A 14026-nucleotide genomic window follows, 5' to 3' on the forward strand; every position below is an offset into this window, starting at 1 on the left:
TAAACAGTGTAAAATATATATGAAATTATATAAATTACCAGGCTGCCATCAGGACCCACAGACTGTAGAAGCTGCAGGCCCTGACCAAACTCTTGAGGACCTCGTGTAAAAAACTGCAACTTAATGTGACAAATAAATTGACACACAAATTTACTGCAGGCCATAATGAACCATATAAATTTGAAACAATGGGCCTGACACAAGATCTACCACCCATAGGCCTTCAGACAGGTGATTATTTCGAAGACTGTATGAAAACCAATAAAATAACAAAATACGGCCTTAGTTATTGCATAGTGATTCTACCTGCATGACCTCATCGCCGAATTCTTCACCTACATAGTGATACTACAGGTACAAATTGGACAATGATGCTACCTCATCCGGCAGCAGCATCCCCAGTTACCAGCTGATGTATTCCTCTGTAATGGTAGTGCATGCCAATTTCAGAACGCGAAGCACATCCCCAAGGGTAATTCTTTTTTGTCCCTACCACAAGAGAATACTCAGTTTTGGTTGTTTTGGTTGCAGAGGCTTTGAAAAATACATCACATCTTTATATGTAAACAATATGTTACTTGAGTATTGTTTTAGGCTGTCTTTTAGCAATATTCTGGTAATATCAGGACATGGGACATGAGAGCTTCATTGTACCCATCTGGGGAATCCAACCCAGGTCTTAGTCTGGTGACAAGTGAATGCCTTAACCACTGGGCTACCTCACAGCCCCGATATGCTACAGGGCCATTACACAGATATTGATGCAGGATGGTGACGAAGTTGGTGTTCTGCCAAGAACTTAACGAGAGCCTGTGAAATGTGCAGTAAATGATCTATGTAGACAACTGAATGGCTCTCTTAAGACAGAAGTTCTGCAAGGTGTCATAAACTGTCAGTTCTTGTCATTGTGTTTGTGATCCTGTCTATCCTGGTAAAGGTTACTTGTAAGTTGCCATTAGAATCAACCTCCACCATCAAAGCTGCAACAGATCACAGTAAATACCTTTCGTTTGCTTTGAAATTTACTGAAGCTTTGTATTTTCAAAAGAAGGTGTACTGAATGAAAAGAAATATTTCTTGAAGATGATAGATAGATAGGGGGATTTAGGAAAAGGAAAACGCCTTTCAAACAAATTTGCATAAATAACAAATAATCTTTTACCTCAATCAAATCTGGCTACACCAAAATCCAACAAGTCTAAAAATCGCTATGTGGCGTCAGACGCTGGTATTGGGTAAGGGGAATGGAGTGCTGTGTTATGTGGGATGGGACGGTTAGGAGATGGGATGACTGTGTATGTGAAAGAGTGAGGAATGCTGCTTTGAATAGTACTTCAGTCATACAACTGATTGTCAGTTTGATGTGGAAGGGAACCCATATTGATGCAGGTCTTAGACATTTACAACTTTGGTAAAAACCCATGTGCAGGGTGCTGACTACCCAAGAAACATAACCTGGATGAATATGACAGTCAAATACACAACCATATAGGTTTCTGGTACACCTAAGGGACACAGTTCTGTCAACAAATTTCAGTGCCTAAGATAAATTGACCACTCATATGTGAAAGAGAAGGGATAATGAGAGGTTCTAAAATCAGTTTCGATTTCAAACTGTTCAACATGTATCTGAAGACTTCAAGATAAAAAAAATGCCGCCATATATTTTCCCCCATTAGACAGCCCATCTAGGAACACCTACTTGAGGGATATCAGGCCCACTGAAGCAGCAAAATGCTGGTGAAATCAATGAGACCTCTAGTGAGTACTGAAGGTCAACCCTGCCTCCTGTGTTTGCCAGTTCAATAGCCAGGGGAGTGAGGAAACAGGCTGATTATCTGGGCATGTGCAGTCAGCATTTCACTGGTGCCACTGCCATACATTCTCACAATGGCTGGTGTCCATGCTGTTCTGAGTTGTGGTATCTATTTGTTCTTGATACAGTTTAGGAAATATGAAGCAAGGAAGCATGATGTTATGAACTGAACCTCCTTACAAAGTCAATCATTGTGCAATGTCAGGATGCTGATTTGAAACATCAAATAACAAGAACAGCCTCATGGTGAGGCTGTGCTCAACTGGTTTTGACATGAGTGAGTGAGTTTGTTTTTACGCCGCTTTTAGCAATATTCCAGCAATATCACGCCGGGGGACACCAGATATGGGCTTCACACATTGTACCCATGTCGGGATTCGAACCCGGGTCTTCGGCATGACAGGTTTTGACATGAAATAAAGTTGTGGTCCAGAGGGGACAATAGGGGATCCAAGGATGCACATCCCTCTCTTGAAGCTGAACTCAACACATATACATATGGAAGATTTTCAAATGACCAGGTGTTAATGTGTTGTGATACCATAACCATCTTACAAAAACCAAACTACCTTGAAGATTATTGACATTCATCTAAAACATTTAAGTTAACTTCTGATCACAAATGCATCACTCTTTACCAATGAGCTGTATCAGCGCTTTTGCGATGTTATTTTGTGACAGGTCTGTAGGAAGGTTTTTTTTCAAACTGACCCTTATTTCAACATAGCCTTACTACAATAGCAGTCAGATTACACACTATGACACCATTGGTGCTGAAAACAACCTCAGGATGAACCATGTTCAGAAGTCATGCATCATCAAAACACTTAGATAATCCTTCAGCAGTTTCTGGGCCAAAGTGTTGAAAACAAAGGCTTCCACCAAAAGACCCTCATTTTGAAGCCATCTGACCTTAAATCAATTACAGAGCAACTTAGCGCCTAGATAAAACAAGAAGCACCTTGATAATATCCAGTGTTAGTGGAGCTTTGAATTATTTAGTGACATTGGAGTACGGACACTGTGTGAATAATCATTGAGTCAGTGACCAGTTGAAGGTCATAGATGAGTGTTGTAGATGGTGATAGATGAACCCTCACTTCCTGTATTATCCACACTTAGCAACCATTGTATCCACCTAATCCTCATCTTTACACAGGGGGACGGGTGGCCCAGTTGTCTAAGGCGCCGCAATTCGATGTGCAGAGTTGCGCATTGTGGGTTTGAATCCTGGTTCACCCCGATTATGTTTCTAGGTTTGTCAGCACCATACCTGTGCTCATGGGTTTCACCGAAGTGGTAAACGTCTAGGACCTGCTTCACTTCGGCCTTTCCTCCCACATTAAGCTGACACTCCGTGATATAACTGGAGTACTGTCAATACACAACTCACTCACTCATTTATCTTCACACATTGCATCATGTTCAGATATATATGAAAGAAATGAAATCACACAGGATATATTGCAAGAGTCAAACTCTCTTGAACTATATCTAAATAAATCTTAACTCAATATCAATACCTTGATCATATTGATCCTAAATTGTATTATTAATGATTCATGATGAAAAGCGTTTGAACCAAACACCAGATCAAATGAAACATACCAACAGTCTGTGACTTTAGCCACTTGTCTGTAGACCAAGTCCAGTAAAATTTCTTTCTGTCTAGTAAATTTTGCAGTGTAGGCTAATAAAAGTCCATGCATTAACACTAATATCTACTGAAAATGATGTCAAGAAACAGGTACGAGCAAGTAGACATTTCTAGCACAGACTGTACTGATGACCTGTTTAAAGGTTTCTCAGTAGACAATTCTACAATAGGTCATAAGTCGAATCCACAATCTCTAAACTTGTCCCATGATACGTTCAAAGCCAAACCTGATTTACCAAATGACACATTAATTCTGCAGCAACCAGGCATCGTTTATCTGATTTGCAATCCTTCACCTTTTATTCAATCACAGCTAAACTGTGATAGGCAAACTAGAATATCAGCTTGCTGAGCCTGTCCATATTAATCACCAAACTGCAAGTGCTGTAGATGAAAATAGCCAGGATCATAGGATCTTTATCCTTTAAATCGATCAGCTTGCTTCAGTTTGGCTTGATCTTTTATTAAAGACACTAGGTCTAGTCTGCATAGGCTTTTAGCTAAGGAACAATTTGGTCCTGGAAGTCACATGGTGCTGACTGGCTGAAAATTGGGCTTCTATCCCTGTGATGGACACGCCATGAGGGGATTAAGCTGAAAAAATGCAGCATCAGCAGAATGTATATAACCAAGCATTCTATTGACATAGCATATCATTAGGTGTCCTTGACAGACATTGTTTATTTCTGCACAAGGATTAACCTAGACTGACCTGTCAAGTTTGACCTAATCCAATATACACTGTACCAGTACTTACAATTTCCTATGACAAGATTATTAATGTTGCTGCAAAAGTCGAAAACAGAATTTTCAGTTTGATTTTGACAAGGACCACATAACAACCTGGTGTAGAAAAGCTTTGTTCATCCACATGGAACCATTTCCAGTAAAACTGCTACCATATTTCTGCATTAACAAACCATAGCAGCAACACAATCTAAATCAAAAGTTTTAGTCCACTAGTCCTTATGATAATAACATAAAGCAAAACATTTAAAAATGGCAAATTTCTATTAGTCCTTATGATACCTTAAGTACTGGGCAGTTTGGCAAGGACTATAGGACTAGTGCTAATTTCTAACGCTGCATAGGTACAGTCTGTGCCAAAAACATTCGAGGCCACCAGCATGACTAGAGTAGAGTTTAGTGTAAGAATATGAGTTACTATAGGTGAGCTTACTAGACTGAACAGAATTTTACTAGACTTAGGCTTCAGTGGTTTAAGTTGCCTATGGATATTAAAAAAAAAACCCAACCTTTTACATATATGTAAATGCTCCAATCAGAAATTATTGACAGTGTCAGAAATCACGGGGAGCTGTAGTCCTTAAGATTTGCTGCTTCAGTATTTTCAGTATTTAGAGGTAAATAAATGCCCAAGTTGAGATATAGACAATAAGGTCTGAACTAAGACTTTTGCCTGTGTACATATGATCACAAGATGTGCTTTTTGCTTTTCACAGAATATTTTAAGAAGTGCCCAATTCTTTAAATGAACTAAATATAATCGTCACTTAGATACTGTATCTTCATCTGAACCTGATCTCATTGCACTGAAAAATACAATGAAACTGTTGCACTCAGCATAATATTCAGCACAGAGACCCCATTATCATCAAGCCCTAATACAAATATACATTAAACATGTTTATCATAATGCAGACATCAAGTATTTAGCACACACTAAATATTCAGGATGCTCATCAGCCAATCAATAAGTTGTATAAGCTCCTGAAGAGCACAAAGAAAGGGAGGTAACTCTATATTGAAATGGCAAAGGTGACCTGCCAGTAAAGATGAGGCTGTATCCAGCCTGAGGCGTTACTTTCATTATAGCATTACCGGAATCGATAAGCAACTAGTACCAACTCGATGAGGTTTTTATACAATTTCCTGTGAAATAAGTACTTGCTGATTTTAAGAGCTGTTCATCCATTGATGTAATCACTTCATGTAAACAGGGATATTCTCAAGGGAGACCGCATTTTCATGGAAGAATAAAGTTTAATGAAATCTTTCACTTCTTCTGTTTATTTATCGTCTCAGGGTATTTATTCACTTCATTACTTTAGTTGAGCAATAGCACAAAACTTCATCACCTTTCCTGTGGTGTCGGAAAATGGAATCATCTCAGCAAATTATCCTTCAGAAACATTGCTTTACATTTGATAATTACCAAAATAAAATTGCATTAACTTCTTCAAACTGAAAACTTTCAATACCATTTGGTCTAATATCAAGGGACAAGATGCTTCCACAGACATTATTTTAGATACTTCTCATGGTTTTTTAAAAAGGCCCAAAAGGTTATTGTAACCTGGTGTACTAATCTGAGGTTTCCATGCATTATTAATTCATATGACCGATCGTCCATGTTAATACCAAACCTAATTTAGGCATGTTTTGGCTGACTAAATCTCGTAATGATGAAGGTTACGGATGGTGGCATTAGCTAGTTCATAAAAGATTTACCACAGATTTATCTAACCAGTCAACCCTCTGCATTCTACACTGTGAAAATCAATTGTCAACACTGATTATTGGAAATAGGGCAGAACCATTGATTCCACAGCCATGACAAAACAAAGCATATCTCATTACACAATGGTTAAGGAATACAAACACCAAGACCAGGTTCGGTGTTGATTTACTGCAACTCAGTGTGTCTAAGCTGTGTGTTTGGCCAACTCACTTCTTTCACACTGGTATTGACCATGTCATGTATCATACAGTAAGTTCTTGAATATATTCTGCATACCAAGAATCTTACCTGTACAGAAAATGATGAGAGTTCTAGCCAATTTTATACCAGTCCTCCAAACACAGCTTTCTGGTCAGCTAACTAACAGTTAGTATTAATAGATCAGCTGAGGATGACACTAATTACACAAAGACAATATTTCATTTTCTCAGAGGACTCTCATTACAATATCTACAATGTCTATTTCGATAAGATAAAACTGGGATTGAGATTGGCCCCAGATACTGGAACAATGTCACCGTACAAGACATCCCAACATGGATAGGAGCCAGAACCTCTAAGACTTGTTACAAAGCATGAGAAATGGAGAAAAAGGACAACATTAAACAGCAGACGCATTCCTGATTGCCTCAAAGCAATTTTGATTTACTTGAGTGAGTTACTTAAGCTTATTGCTGCTTTTAATGGTATTTCAGTTATGACATGCCAATCAGTTGAATGAGAGGCAAGCCTAAAGTCATGGAGGTCTTAGTCAGTCATCACTTGTGTGAAGCCCACTATCTGCGGAATGGTGCTGCCACATCAAATATCCTGAAGAGGATGGGTCTGGGGTCAGAACTAATGATGGGTGGAAGGTAGTGCTGGGAAAAGCCCTAAATGTACTACCTGGGTACCCACCCCCTATTACCCGACCCTCCCCGGGTACCCGCTGTTGATATAAAGAGATAGGTACAAACTGTACGATTGGGAAAAGTTTGACAGTTGTCCTGGCAAAATGTATTCAGATACACATGAAACACGATCTGGTCATGCATACACTGAAGTTTACTGCATGAAGTTTTACCTTTATTCAAACATACAAAAGTCCAAAGGAATGGGTGCATATTCAGAAAGAAATGGGAACATTAGTGACTTATAGTGTAACCATACAGTTTTAGATAATTTATGTCCTTAAACAATATATCATGTGACTACTCAGGGGTCCTACTCAGTATCCACCCGACCAAAGTACCAGAGTTACCTGTCCCAGCTCTACCAGGAGGAACACTATCAACTTCACACAGTGAGTGGTGGTACGAAAGACCACTCAAACCCCCTTACTCCACACCAACTAGTCACTCATCTATAATTATCGTAATTACCTGTTGAAATAGCTTGTTTTATATAAAATATGATGCTGTCAGACTGTCAAGTCCTAACAGAGTGGTCCATGTTTATTTGTTTGTCATTGCCATATTAAGCAATTATCTAACCATAAGACAGCACCTACAAATAATCTTGTCCCGAAAGGACAAACCAGTGATTGACATCAAGAGCAACATCAGACTGTCAAGTCCTAACAGAGTGGTCCATGTTTATTTGTTTGTCACTGCCATATTAAGCAATTATCTAACCATAAGACAGCACCTACAAATAATCTTGTCCCGAAAGGACAAACCAGTGATTGACATCAAGAGCAACATCCCATGTAGTTGTGTATGGAGACATGCAATCAACCAAATCACTGATTCTGATAACCCGAACCGGTCACCTCAAAGAACAAGTAAATGTTGCTTGCGACCTAATCTACCACAGAATCTCAACAGATAACACAGGAGCAATACATAGTATGGTACACACATATCTAACCATATATGACAATATTAGTTTATATATCACAAACTCATCCAAAGGTCCTGTTTGTCAAGTGAACACTTTTAACAACAACCACCCATCAAAGTGTTCAGATATGTCTCCAGTATAAGTGAATGTTTAAACCAACCACCCATCACTGTGTTCTGATATGTCTCCAGTGTGACAAGTGAATGTTTCAACCAACCACCCATCACTGTGGTCTGACATGTCTCCAGTATAAGTGAATGTTTAAACCAACCACCCATCACAGTGTTCTGATATGTCTCCAGTGTGACAAGTGAATGTTTTAACCAACCACCCATCACAGTGTTCTGATATGTCTCCAGTGTGACAAGTGAATGTTTCAACCAACCACCCATCACTGTGTTCTGATATGTCTCCAGTGTGACAAGTGAATGTTTCAACCAACCACCCATCACAGTGTTCTGATATGTCTCCAGTGTGACAAGTGAATGTTTTAACCAACCACCCATCACTGTGGTCTGATATGTCACCAGTATAAGTGAATGTTTAAACCAACCACCCATCACTGGGTTCTGATATGTCTCCAGTGTGACAAGTGAATGTTTTAACCAACCACCCATGACTGTGTTCTGATATGTCTCCAGTGTGACAAGTGAATGTTTAAACCAACCACCCATCACAGTGTTCTGATATGTCTCCAGTGTGAGAAGTGAATGTTTTAACCAACCACCCATCACTGTGTTCTGATGTGTCTCCAGTGTGACAAGTGAATGTTTTAACCTACCACCCATAACCGTGTTCTGATATGTCTCCAGTGTGACAAGTGAATGTTTCAACCAACCACCCATAACCGTGTTCTGATATGTCTCCATTGTGACAAGTGAATGTTTAAACCAACCACCCATCACTGGGTTCTGATATGTCTCCAGTGTGAGAAGTGAATGTTTTAACCAACCACCCATCACAGTGTTCTGATATGTATCCAGTGTGACAAGTGAATATTTTAACCAACCACCCATCACTGTGTTCTGATATGTCACCAGTATAAGTGAATGTTTTAACCAACCACCCATCACTGTGTTCTGATGTGTCTCCAGTGTGACAAGTGAATGTTTCAACCAACCACCCATCACTGTGTTCTGATATGTCTCCAGTGTGACAAGTGAATGTTTCAACCAACCACCCATCACTGTGGTCTGACATGTCTCCAGTATAAGTGAATGTTTAAACCAACCACCCATCACAGTGTTCTGATATGTCTCCAGTGTGACAAGTGAATGTTTTAACCAACCACCCATCACAGTGTTCTGATATGTCTCCAGTGTGACAAGTGAATGTTTCAACCAACCACCCATCACTGTGTTCTGATATGTCTCCAGTGTGACAAGTGAATGTTTCAACCAACCACCCATCACAGTGTTCTGATATGTCTCCAGTGTGACAAGTGAATGTTTTAACCAACCACCCATCACTGTGGTCTGATATGTCACCAGTATAAGTGAATGTTTAAACCAACCACCCATCACTGGGTTCTGATATGTCTCCAGTGTGACAAGTGAATGTTTTAACCAACCACCCATGACTGTGTTCTGATATGTCTCCAGTGTGACAAGTGAATGTTTAAACCAACCACCCATCACAGTGTTCTGATATGTCTCCAGTGTGAGAAGTGAATGTTTTAACCAACCACCCATCACTGTGTTCTGATGTGTCTCCAGTGTGACAAGTGAATGTTTTAACCTACCACCCATAACCGTGTTCTGATATGTCTCCAGTGTGACAAGTGAATGTTTCAACCAACCACCCATAACCGTGTTCTGATATGTCTCCATTGTGACAAGTGAATGTTTAAACCAACCACCCATCACTGGGTTCTGATATGTCTCCAGTGTGACAAGTGAATGTTTTAACCAACCACCCATCACTGTGGTCTGACATGTCTCCAGTATAAGTGAATGTTTCAACCAACCACCCATCACAGTGTTCTGATATGTCTCCAGTGTGACAAGTGAATGTTTCAACCAACCACCCATCACTTTGTTCAGATATGTCTCCAGTACAAGTGAATGTTTCAACCAACCACCCATCACAGTGTTCTGATATGTCTCCAGTGTGACAAGTGAATGTTTTAACCAACCACCCATCACTGTGGTCTGATATGTCACCAGTATAAGTGAATGTTTAAACCAACCACCCATCACTGGGTTCGGATATGTCTCCAGTGTGACAAGTGAATGTTTTAACCAACCACCCATGACTGTGTTCTGATATGTCTCCAGTGTGACAAGTGAATGTTTAAACCAACCACCCATCACTGTGGTCTGATATGTCTCCAGTGTGAGAAGTGAATGTTTTAACCAACCACCCATCACTGTGTTCTGATGTGTCTCCAGTGTGACAAGTGAATGTTTTAACCTACCACCCATAACCGTGTTCTGATATGTCTCCAGTGTGACAAGTGAATGTTTCAACCAACCACCCATAACCGTGTTCTGATATGTCTCCATTGTGACAAGTGAATGTTTAAACCAACCACCCATCACTGGGTTCTGATATGTCTCCAGTGTGAGAAGTGAATGTTTTAACCAACCACCCATCACTGTGGTCTGACATGTCTCCAGTATAAGTGAATGTTTCAACCAACCACCCATCACTGTGTTCTGATATGTCTCCAGTGTGACAAGTGAATGTTTCAACCAACCACCCATCACTTTGTTCAGATATGTCTCCAGTACAAGTGAATGTTTCAACCAACCACCCATCACAGTGTTCTGATATGTCTCCAGTGTGACAAGTGAATGTTTCAACCAACCACCCATCACAGTGTTCAGATATGTCTCCAGTACAAGTGAATGTTTCAACCAACCACCCATCACAGTGTTCTGATATGTCTCCAGTGTGACAAGTGAATGTTTCAACCAACCACCCATCACAGTGTTCTGATATGTCTCCAGTGTGACAAGTGAATGTTTCAACCAACCACCCATCACTGTGTTCTGATATGTCACCAGTATAAGTGAATGTTTTAACCAACCACCCATCACTGTGTTCTGATGTGTCTCCAGTGTGACAAGTGAATGTTTAAACCAACCACCCATCACTGTGTTCTGATATGTCTCCAGTGTGACAAGTGAATGTTTCAAGCAACCACCCATCACTGTGGTCTGACATGTCTCCAGTATAAGTGAATGTTTAAACCAACCACCCATCACAGTGTTCTGATATGTCTCCAGTGTGACAAGTGAATGTTTTAACCAACCACCCATCACAGTGTTCTGATATGTCTCCAGTGTGACAAGTGAATGTTTCAACCAACCACCCATCACTGGGTTCTGATATGTCTCCAGTGTGACAAGTGAATGTTTCAACCAACCACCCATCACAGTGTTCTGATATGTCTCCAGTGTGACAAGTGAATGTTTTAACCAACCACCCATCACTGTGGTCTGATATGTCACCAGTATAAGTGAATGTTTAAACCAACCACCCATCACTGGGTTCGGATATGTCTCAAGTGTGACAAGTGAATGTTTTAACCAACCACCCATGACTGTGTTCAGATATGTCACCAGTAAAAGTGAATGTTTTAACCAACCACCCATCACTGTGGTCTGATATGTCTCCAGTGTGACAAGTGAATGTTTTAACCTACCACCCATCACTGCATTCTGATATGTCACCAGTATAAGTGAATATTTTAACAAACCACCCATCACTGCGTTCTAAAATGTCTCCAGTGTGACAAGTGAATATTTTAACCAACCGACCAACCACCCAACCATCACTGTGTTCTGATATGTCTCCAGTATAAGTGAATATTTTTACCACAACCTATGCTTAGTGTGCTCCTATTCAACCCAGTGTCTTCAGTATTACCAGCATACATTTCTTTTTTATCAATTAGTCTGATTGAATGTTAATATTACATAGCCATGTTCATATCATGTTTCTTTTGCTGTATATCACACATATTGAATGAACAATGCTAACAAAGCAGTTCACCCTGACCTGTTATCCTACAAAACATTATTCAGCAGAATTTAACATGATGTAATTGACATGACATGGAAGATTGTGAGCATTCAGTCTGACCAGTTCGTATCAGTGCCGATTTTATCATCCTGTATGAATTTATAAAGAAGAATAATTTGCAAAAGAGACTTAAAATCAAAGTGACTATGTATGATGTTAATGAATCATGTCCTGCAACTTTTTTGCATTGCTATGACCTGAGACAAAACCAGACAGATGATTCAATGATTCAGACAAGTAGTCCATCTCCATCTTTGGATGGAGCGGTAAACCTCAGTTCACTTAAGAAAAGCGAAGGAATCAACCATGCATGAGTACACAAACACAACATGAATATTCACCAGTTTTGACCCCCAAAAGCATGAACTTGTCCAAATCACAAAGAGGTTACCTGGATTCTCCATAGCGTCCTATCGACACTTGAGAGATGAATCCCATACACTGTAATGACAAAAACGCTGTAACGACCCTGTCGCAGTGAGGGTTATTAGTTCTGCGACTCAGACGAGCGACGCCAGAGGCACTGGCTGAAAACACAACTCCCAGCTCTTCTTCCTCTGATGAGCAGAAGTGTTGTTGGGACCTAATACACCCGACAGCAGCTCTCGGGAAACGTTCTACATCTGCAATTCGAGGAAATCAATTCATTGATCCTCTTTGCCTCAACTCTCGGCTCTGGTTGCCATGGCGACACAAAGCCAATGATCTATTATCAAGAAGATACCCCCAAAGAAAGGGGTCGGGGTATTGGGCAAACCCTTATTGGTCCCCCCTCCCGGAACAAAGGTTTGCAATAATGGTTAGGTGGTACTGTGCAGGAACCGCACAAATGTTCATCATTCAACAGCAATGAATTTACATTGTTGGGTTGGAATGGCAGAAACATAGATCAATAATTAATGGTTGCTGACTAGCTTGTGAATACAGACGTAGTGGGTATGTGACCTTGCTGGGAAGAACACGGGGCCAGGCTAGGTCCCATCGCCCTGTCAGACTATTGGCACAGCCACAAAAAAGTCAACTCCGATAATCAGGCTATTGTTCTTCTCAAGTCGAGCAACAACATGTCAATAGCCATTATAGAGTAACAGAGGAAGGATTTAGAAGCATGACATGTAGCTCTGAAACTATGGATCTATCTACCGTGGGCTGTCAATACGATAATGTATAGGAGTTTCCTTGGTTGTGAAACTGACCTCTACATGCAATCAATGAAAATCAACCAACCACTGACTTGGCTGGAGTAATGAAATTCAAGTCATCAAATGCCATGCCCTGGTGGTTGATGATGATGATGAGTCTTATTCTTATAGTGTGAAGTTATCTTTCAGGATAATAATAGTAAAATAGTAAAGATCTAATAGTTCATATTAAGTATCCTTACAAACAGCTGATGTTGAAAACATCTTTTCTTATCATTTTCATGTGATACAGATGAACAAACACTCACCCCCACTCTGGCCAACGACTGTTCTGTATTTTCCTTTGAATAAAACATGATTAAAAATGTCAGATGTAACCTGATTTGAAATGTGACTGGAAACACATTCAACTTACTCAAGTAAATAATGAGGTTAACTTTGGAATCTAACAATAATGTGAACATACAATAAACTACGCTAATAACAACCTCAAAGGGACCACTAATTTCAGTTTGTTATAACCGCAGTTCATCATAAGATATATACATCCATACAGCAAATGGCAAGGACCAAGAAATAAGTTTGTTATACCCGTCAGTTCATTAAAAGCGTGTTCGTTATAAACATAGTGTCCTGTAGATGGAAATACTATTGTCTAAAAGTGTGCATGAAAACATGAGCTCATTCACTGTTCTTAATGGACAGTGTAAATATAATCCTGGTAATTCAATGAAAAATGAGTATGATATGTTTGACATATCCTGAGGCCTTCGAGTCCAAATTGTCATGTATCATACTGTATTGAAATCTGTTACAATCTGTGCTCCGGATAATGTTCTAAGCCATTGATTTGTTGTTCAACGCCACACTCAGCAATATTCCAGCTATATGGGGGCAGTCTGTAAATAATCCAGTCTGGACCACACAATCCAGTGATTGACATCATTAGCATCGATTCACGCAATTGGGATACGATGACATGCACTAACCAAGTCAGCGAGCTTGACCACCCGATCCCGTTAGTTGCCTCTTACGACAAGCATAGTCGCCTTTTATGGCAAGCATGGGTTGCTGAAGAC

At 40.0% G+C, this 14026-nt stretch overlaps 1 protein-coding gene across 5 annotated transcripts in view; it reads right to left on the reverse strand.

Moving 5' to 3' along the window:
- Nucleotides 1–14026, reverse strand: part of LOC139444200 (protein stoned-B-like) — a 141919-nt gene that overhangs the window by 54942 nt on the left and 72951 nt on the right. Inside the window, exon 2 of one of the 5 annotated variants that reach the window (XM_071225109.1) lies at nt 13256–13288. The exons of 3 other annotated variants lie outside the window; for them this stretch is intronic. The gene's annotated coding sequence lies outside the window, so the exon portion shown is untranslated. Of the gene's footprint in view, nt 1–12196; nt 12372–13255; nt 13289–14026 lie in introns of those variants that run through there. One more of the 5 variants, XM_071225108.1, reaches the window with a different exon arrangement.

The sequence above is a fragment of the Haliotis cracherodii genome, unplaced genomic scaffold (assembly GCF_022045235.1).
Source record: "Haliotis cracherodii isolate W230 unplaced genomic scaffold, xgHalCrac1.p SCAF_5, whole genome shotgun sequence".
Taxonomy (NCBI): Eukaryota; Metazoa; Mollusca; class Gastropoda; order Lepetellida; family Haliotidae; genus Haliotis; species Haliotis cracherodii.